At 49.7% G+C, this 9,305-nt stretch overlaps 1 pseudogene across 1 annotated transcript; it reads left to right on the forward strand.

The window, feature by feature from the left end:
- Positions 1 to 619: 619 nt before the first annotated feature.
- Positions 620 to 1,126, forward strand: LOC309621928 (serine/arginine-rich splicing factor 3 pseudogene; annotated as a pseudogene). Its single transcript has one exon. The product of its transcript is annotated as a serine/arginine-rich splicing factor 3 pseudogene (transcript).
- Positions 1,127 to 9,305: the final 8,179 nt, after the last annotated feature.

Below are 9,305 nucleotides of genomic sequence, written 5' to 3' on the forward strand. Positions count from 1 at the left end.
GAAAGAGGCAGAGGAAAGAGGCAGAGGGAAGAGGGAGAGGAAGAGGGAAGAGGGAGAGAGGAGAGAGGGAGATAGGGAGAGGAAAGAGAGAGGGAGAGGGAGGGAGAGGGAGAGAGGGAGGGAGAGAGGAAGAGACAGAGGGAGAGACAGAGAGGGAGTGGGAAAGAGGTAGAGGGAGAGCGGAACAGGGAAAGAGGTACAGGGAGAGAGGGAGGCAGAGAGGGAGGAGAGGAAGCAGGGAGAAAAGAGAGAAAGAACACACCGTCTACATTTCTGTCAAATGACACCGGGGATCCTTACACAACCAGGAGAAAGTAACACAGGGAGGCTCTTTCTCAGCTGGAACTGGAACTGCAGACGGGGCCAAACACCACCAGGCTGGCCACACGTGTCCAGCCGCCGCTCCAGCCCCGTCAGCCGTGAGTCCGGTCACCAGGGCTCTGAGTGTCTGCTCCAGGGAGCTGGGGTTCACCCTCTCACCCGGGAGGCCGGGCCAAGAGAGCAGGGCCCCGGGCTGGACACATAGGGGAAAACGCATCCCCACAGGACAGCTTGTGCGAGCAGATTCAGCTACCAGATTCTAGAGGCCCGGGACCACCCTGTGGCCCGTGAAACCCAGGAGCCACGAGGGTCTTGCAACGTGATTCCTGTCCGTTGGACTGTAAAGTTTGTGTAGGGAATCTTGGAAACAGTGGTAACAAGGCTGAATTGGAACGAGCTTTAGGCTATTATGGACCACTCTGAAGTGTGTGGGGTGCTAAAAACCCTCCCGGCTTCGCTCTCGTTGAATGTGAAGATCCCCGAGATGCAGCCGATGCTGTCCGAGAACTAGATGGGAGAACACTATGTGGCTGCCGAGTAAGAGTGGACCTGTCGAATGGGGAAAAGAGAAGTCGAAATCGTGACCGCCTCCTTCTTGGGGTCGTCGCCCTCGAGATGATTATGGGAGGAGGAGTCCTCCACCTCCCACACATCTCCAAGATGGAGAGCCTTCTCCGTCAGCCAGAGCAGGTCCCTTTCTAGATATAGGAGAAGAGAGAGATCCCTGTCCCAAGAGAGAAATCACAAGCCGTCCCGATCTTTCTCTAGGTCTCCTAGCCGATCTAGGTCAGATGAAAGGAAATAGAAGACCACTTTGCAAGAGGAGTGGTGTACAGGCAATAACTTCATTTGGCAGGAGTATGTACAGAAAATTCAAGTTTTGTTTGAGACTTCCGAAGCTTGGTGCACTTTTTAAATGTTTTAGTTGTTCACATTTGTTTGTCTCTTGGGACAGTGACACATAAAGGTGTCATTCTCTATGGTTTGAAATGGGTCCTGGGAGGCATGTAATATGAAGAATTGTTACCTTACAATGTTCCCTTAAGCAAAATTGAACTTGCTTTGAATTTTTGGTCTTGCCTAGACTGATAATAAAACTCTAACTCCTGCCCACCTAAAGTGTGATGTTTACTATTATGGAAACAACACTGGCAAACATTGAAAAGACTTTCTGTAGCTGGGATATGGTATGCAGCTGTAGTTAAGCAAGCAGTCTTTAAAAGGTGCTGTGAACCCAAGCCAGCAGGTAAAAATGAAAGCCGCACCCTTACCCTAGATTAGAGGTTTAAAAATTCCACTAGTCTTCACACCGGACAAGAGATTGTCCAGGGAGTTTAAAATCTAAGAAGTTTCAAGGAAGTTAGTTTACCTTTGAGTTAGGTCATACGTCCCCTCTGTGATTGCTGTACATGAATACATAGCTCTTTGTAATATTTTTTGGAAATTTGAGATTATCAAGATACCAATGTCCTGCCAGATTAAGAGTATATTGTAGAGCTGAACTTTGAGTTACTGTGCAATTTTTTTTTTCAGGCTGTCATTTGTAATATGTTTTGTGAGAATCCTTGGGATTAACGTTTTGGTTGCAAAAGAAAAAAAGAAAAGAAAAGAATCCGCCTGCCAATGCAGGGGACACAGGTTCAAGCCCTGGTCCGGGAAGATCCCAGGTGCCGCAGATCAACTAAGCCCGTGGGCCACAACTACTGAGCCTGCACTCTAGATCCTGGGAGCCAGAACTACTGAGCCCCCGTGCCACAACTACAGAAGCCCACACGCAACGAAGACCCAACGCAGCAAGAAAAAAAAGACAATACTGGCCAGGTGATCAAGGGTAAAATCGTTTGTCATAAGTCCCGTTGATGGTGTGTATCCTTGATGTGACCTGAGGAGAATGGCATTTTTATCTCTGTCTGGGTCTTCCGCCCCAAACCCCATAACTCCAGACCAACCATAAGAAAACATCAGAAAACAAACAGACTAACAAATTGAGGGACAAAACACCTGACCAGTCCTCCTCAAAACTTTCAAGGTATCAAAACCCAGCGACGTCTGAGAAATGTCACAGCCCAGAGGAGACTGGGACAGAAAAAGGATGTTAGGGGAACACTAGGGAAATTCTAATAAAGTGTGGACTTTAGTTAATAACAATGTATCCATCTGGGTTCCTTAGTTGGATAAACATGTCACACTAAGGTACTAATGAGTTGGAAATAGGGGTACTGGGTCAGGGTCCACGGCACTCTGTACACTCTGTACAGATCTTTGCAACTTTTTTGTAACTCTAAGCTCTTGTAAAATTAAGCGAGTACTGAACAGAGCTAAGAATGTTATTTCCCTGATTTGAACATGCCTGAGTTTCTTTTCATGGTCACATTTTTGCTATTTGGATGTGTCTTGGAATCAGTAACAAAGGAGAGTTGCCAGCCCCTGGGAAGATGTGGGTGGTTCGCAGGTGGCTTGCTCTGGAGCTGAAGACCACGGTGGGGTGGGAAGTCTGCAGCCTCGGGCTGCACTTAGAAACATGGGAGGGGATGGGCCAGCTCAGTTAGGGATGGAACCTATAAATAAAACTTTTTTCTTTTCCGTTATGGCTTATCACAGGATACTGAATATAGTTCCCTGTGCTAGACAGTAGGACGTTGTAGTTTATCCATCCTATATTTAATAGTTTGCATCTGCTAACCCCAAACTCCCAATCCAACCCTCCCTCACTGTTTCTCCCCCTTGGCAACCACAAGTCTGTTCTCTATGTCTGTGAGTCTGTTTTTGTTTTGTAGACGAGTTCATTTGTGTCGTATTTTAGATTTCACATATAAGTGAGATCATATGATATTTGTCTTTCTCTTCTGACTTACTTCACTTAGTATGATAATCTCTAGGTCCATCCACGTTGCTGCAAATAGCATTATTTCATTCTTTTTATGGCTGAATAATATTCCATTGTATATATGTACCACATCTTCTTTATCCATTCATCCATCAGTGGACATTTAGGTAGCTTCCATGTCTTGGCTACTGTAAATAGTGCTGCAATGAACGTTGGGGTGCATGTATCTTTCTTTCTTTCTTCTTTCCTTCTTCCTTTCTTCCTTTCTTTCTTTCTCTCTCTCTCTTTCTCTTTCTTTCTTTCTTTCTTTCTCTCTCTTTCTCTCTTTCTCTCTTTCTTTCTTTCTTCTTTTATTGTCACACGGCATGTGAGATCTTAGTTCCCTGACCAGAGATGGAACCCACGCCCCCTGCACTGGAAGCATGGATTCTTAACCACTGGACCACCAGGGAAATGCCAGGGGTGTATGTATAGTTTTGAATTAGAGTTTTCTCCGGATCTATGCCCGGGAGTGGAATTGTGGGACCCTATGGCAGCTGTATCTGTTCCTGCACGCCTCACATCAACCACCTGCACTCCAATCCTTGCTCTCAACGTCATCTTCGGGGAACCCAACCTGCGACAGGGACCTTGACAAGAAGAAATGGCTCAGGGAAAAGCTACCTGCACGGGGAGGAGATAGAGACCATCGCCCCTGGGGTGCGGAGGGGAGAGTGGGTGCAGAGGTTTGTCATTTCACCCCCGATACTCATCTCAGCCCTCGTGGCTGCCCCACTCTAGGTCACCTCGGGATACAGAGGTGAGCCGGTTAGAGTCCCTGCCTGTGCAGGAATCGGGGCACCAGCGGGTCTGAATAATACTAGTGCAGGGTCTCCCCCGTGGCACTGGGGTTATTCGGGGCGGGTCATCCTCTGCTGAGGGCCCCTCCTGGGCACTGTGTGGGGTTTAGCAGCATCCCTGGCCTCACCCATTTGATTCCAGGGGCCCTCCCTCCCAGTTGTGACAACCACAGATTTTCCCCACACATCACGGAAGAACTGGGTGAGGCGGGGGCAGGATGGCTCTGGGCGAGGACAGCTGTGTTGAAGCAACCAGCCTGGCCCAGGGCAAGGTCTGCCCCAATCCCGTCAGCGCCTGCATTTAGAACTGCCCCTTTCCTCTCCCACCTCCCCTGCCCTGCAGTGGTCTCCGAGACATCATCCCCATGTAATAAATCACACCTTCTCAGTTTACTGTTTGCTGCCCTCGCTAGAACGTGAGCTCTTTGAGGACAGGGATGCTGTTATGTCCCCAGCACCTAGAAGAGTGTCTGCTGTGTAGTAGATGCTTCATAAATACTTGCTGAATAAAGGAGTTGAATAAAGGGATGAGTGGATGAATGAATGAAGGTTACAATGGAAGGAGGGGGGAGATTCCCTTTCTGGCTCTCGGGGGTTGGGAGATCAAGTGAAAGATCTGTCCTAAATAGGCTGACCAGCCTTCTGGGGTTCCCCGGGACTGAGAGTTTCCCCAGAGTTCCAGCGCTCAAACCTGAGCGGTCCTGGGCAAACTGGGGGCGGGTGTTGGTCACCCTATCTAAACACAGTAACAATTCCAGCTGCAATAGCAATGGCCAATGACCTCTACGGTCTTATTGACCATGCACAGTTCTCTACCTGGCGGGGAAGGGTGGGCCGGGATTGGAATTCTGGTGATCCAGGGCGGGTGAGGGCACACCCCGGGCTTGTGGAGGGGAGTCCAGGAAGGTTCTGGAGGAAGTGACAGTGACACAGGAGGGAGGGAGGAGTCTAAGGAAGAACATCCCACATGACAACCTGTGCCAATGGCCCTGGGCCCAAGGTCACACCTGACCAGGGCTTGCTTTTTTTTTTTTCTAATTTACTTTTCCCCACATGGATATGCAATTGTCCTAATGCCATTTATTGAAAACTCCTTAATTTCCCCACTTTCTATCATATCAAGTTCTCATATATCTGTTTCTGGACCTTTTTTCTATACCATAGAGCTATACGTCCCATCCTTGCACCACTAGGGCTGTTTCATCACTATAACTTTATTTATTCATTTTGTTTTGGCCGTGCTATGTGGCATGTGGGATCTTATGTCCCTGACCAGGGATCGAACCCGCGTCCCCTGCAGTGGAAGCTCGGAGTCTTAATCACTGGACCTCCAGGGAAGTCCCCAGGGCTTGCTTTGACATCCATGGAATGGTGGCAGGTGGGCACGGGGAGCAGCTGTCTGTGAGCCATCCTGGGTAGAAATGCAGGGTGGAGGGGAGGACAGATGGAGCTGGAGGGGAAGAAGCGGAGGAGGGAGGGAGGAAGGGAGGGAGGCCGGGCGAGAGACAGACAGAGAGTTTCCGGAGACAATAGCTCTGGCCGTGTCCTAGGGCATGAAAGCTGAAAATAGCTCCTAGTGCCGGGAGCCTTGGAGCCGGAGGCTGGGAGCCAGGGTGACTGGCTCTCCTCCCTGGTGTGTGTGTGTTGCGGGGGGGTGGGTGGCTCTGGGCTTCTCAGGCTGGGAATGGGGTGCACAGAGCAGGAACGGAGCAGGGACCCTTCTCTCTGGAACCTCGTGGGCCATCCTCAGCTCACAAAGCTGAGCCACTCCTTGCCCTACGAGTGGGGGGCTTATCCTCCCTGTCCCCTGGATCATACCCCCTCACACACAACTTCCCCGTGTGTGTTCCCAGCAACCAAGAGAATCTGTTTTTAAAAGATTTGGGGGAGGGGGGTAACCATACAAACAAGAGCAGAATGGATACTTTTTCAGGATATGAATGGCTCTGTGTAAGCCCACCCCCAGGGTAACCACAGTCCTGACCTCTAACACTCTTGACGAGTCAGCCTTGGTCTGGGCTTGCGGACCCACGGAAGCTTCCTCATTCCCTCCTTCAGATCCCGACTCTCCCTCGGCGTCTTTGTGAGAAGCACCCGGGGAAGTGGGACTGCTAGGCTGTACTGCTGCTAGAACTCCACCTGGGCTCCACCAGGCTCCAGCCCCCCGCCCTGTCCACCTAACTGACCCTGAGGCACCTCAACTGGTAGGAGCAGCATCACCTTCCCTCCTGGGACTCGTGATACTTAAGGGAGACACCGAAAGACAAGCCTTTGGCTCCCTGGCTGGCAAAGAGCAGGTACTCAATTGTCATAAGTGTCCGTATCAGTGAGGGTTCTCCAGACAAACAGAATCCATATGGGGTGTGTGTGTATATACACACACACGTACATATGTACAAGCATACAAAAATATACAGCTGTGTACATATGCAGTATGCGTACACACATATACACATATAGTATATACAATACACACATACATATATACACACATATAAAATGCAGTTTGTATATATACAGTATGTATACACACATATACACACAATATAGACAATACACACATACATATACACTATACATACACACATATAAAATGCATAGTTGGTATGTATACAGTATGTACACATACGTATAACATATGCAATATACACACCTAGGTACATATATAGCATACGTATATACACACATACAAAGATATTTAGGTGTGCATATAGACAGTATACATACATACACATATATGCAATACATACACGTACATACATATAGACACACATATACACCTACATATAAAAGCATATAGCATAAAAATATATATGTACTGTATATAGAAATTCATCGTATATATACATACATATATCATATATATAAGATATATACACATACATATATACAATGTGTACACACACACACCTATATGTAAATATGCGCATGTACATACACATATAAATTCATACGCAAGTGTGTATATAATAGTATATTCATATATACATATAATACCTAGAAACATATTGGGGGGGAGGTGTCACGGTACGTCAAGGGCGGGAGTCGAACCCGCCACCCCAGGCCCCGAGGGGTCTCCCCGGGTCTCCACTTCGGGCCGGTGGGTGTGGCCGGGGGGGGGGCAGCTGAAGACGTGCGTGCGTGCTTGCGTGCGTACGTGCGTGCGTGCGTACGTGCGTACGTGCGTGCGTGGGGGCGGGTCCACGGGGCGGGAGGCGCTCGCTGCGAGTGAGTGGTTCAGCCGGGCCCCGGCTCATTGTGCTTGCCTCACGCCGGCCCCAGTTGGCAGCAGCGCTGGAGGCCCCGGGCCTGTGACCACAAAGAGGGAGCCGGGGGCCGGACGGGAGCAGGCCGGCGGCGGCGGCGGCGGCGGCGGCGCCGGCTGAGGCCCAGGCCAGGCTCCCTCCCCTCAGCCTCCCGCCCGCCCGCCTGTCCCGCCCCCGCCGGCGGCGCCCCGCCCCTCCCCCAACCGCCAGACTAGCCTGGTGCGGGGGCCGCGCGCGAAAACGTGGGGGAGAAGCTGAGGCTGGAGTCGCCCGTGGTGGCCGAGCCCGCCGTCTACCCATGGCTGCTGCTGGTCTACGTGAGTGCCGCCCGTCCCCTCTTCCCGGACCTCCACCTCTCTTCCCCCACGGCGCGCGCTGAGCCCACCGAGTAACGGAGCGACTCAAGTCGCCAGACCCTCTTTGGAGCCCCCCTTCCCGCCCTGCCTGGTTCTCCGCGGCTGTTTGCAGCCCCCGCGCGCAGGGTGGGCAGAGGGGAGCCGGGGCCGGCCGGGGGCACAGACTCGGCAGCGGGGACCCCGCGCTTCCGAGGGGCGCCCGAGCCGGTCTGCCGTTGGCCCTGTAGGGCTGGGGACCCAGGTCCGCCCCCTCCCCCCGGCCTGGACTGCCGGCGGGCTTGCCCTTCCATACTTTATGATCTGACACGTCGGGTTTCTTTTTCCTGGCCAGCTTTACCATTACCTGACCAGCTTTCCCAGCATCCCCTGATAATGTGTTAGATATTCAAGTTTTAGGGCCCGGTCCCAGCCCTATGGAATCAGCAACTCTGGTGGGGCTCAGTGATCTCTGTTACAACAGGCCCTCCAGATGATTTTTATTCACCTTAAAGTTTGAAAATATCTGCATTGTCAGCTGGCCGAAGCGTCCACCAGCAGGTGAAGGGGAGTGGCGCCTGGAAAAGATAGGGACTAGCCAAGGTAAGTACAGTAGCATTTGCCATGGTAGTAATGGAGAATGCCTTTTCTCCACTGGTTGGCACAGACTAGTATCTGGGAGCAGTGGCAGGGTTATTTAGGATGCTTTACATTGCAGTGTAGAGTGACCGCTGTCCTGGTTTGCCAGGGACTTCCCCTGTGTGAGCACTTAAAATCTCATCCTGGCAAACCCCTTAGCCTTGGGTTTGATAAACTTAGGGAATAACATGAAATTTAGGGGAAACATGATCTAGGTTTTGGGCAAGTCACAAGTGCTAATTAAAGCTAAGCAAGTATGGACAACATCTAGCCTTCTTTACCCCTTTGCGGGGAGGTAAATCTTGATTGGGTGAGAGGACTTATTGTTAAGAGATCTTTGTAGAAACATCCCCTTCTGCTTAGTCCGCTGGTTCTCCGTTCTGGCTAGACATTGGCATCGTCTGAGGAGAGTTAAAATGATTGTATTGGTCTAGCATGACCAACCGTCGGTGTGAGGGTTTTTAAAAAGTGCTTCAGAGGATTCTAATGTGCAGCCAAATTTAGGTGCCACTGCTTAAGCTTTTGAACCGCTGCTACGTATTTTCACCTCATCTTGCTGTGAGAATATCCAACTGTAGTTGAGGTTTGTTGTTTTTCTTTTTCTTTTTTTAACTGTCTTATTATAAGATTTACTGTCTTAAATAAGATTGAATGGACAGAAAATCCTGCTAGTCCATCTGGTATAGCTGGATACCCAGAGTAATATCGTTAAGATATGTACCATTTAAGTATTGTGACTGGCCTTTTAAAAATTAACATATGCATTAAATTAGTATTGATAGTATAGATCTCTTTCGAAGTTGTCATGTTGGGGAGCTATACCTCTAATCTGCTGCCATTGCTAAATATCTGGACACCTCTTACTAGGAATTGCTTTTAAAAATCTTTAGGGATTAAAACCAAGATTGCTGTATTATTTGTACTGGGACCACAAAAACCTCACAGAGTTCCCCCGCTGTACCTTCTACCCCCATCTCTAACCCTTGGCAACTTCTAATCTGTTCTCCATCTCCACAGTTTTGTTATTTTAAGAATAATATGTAAACATAATCATGAATTACTTAATCTTCGGAGATTGGCT

This window comes from Balaenoptera borealis (assembly GCF_965194805.1).
Source record: "Balaenoptera borealis genome assembly, contig: HAP1_SCAFFOLD_1201, whole genome shotgun sequence".
Classification (NCBI taxonomy): Eukaryota; Metazoa; Chordata; class Mammalia; order Artiodactyla; family Balaenopteridae; genus Balaenoptera; species Balaenoptera borealis.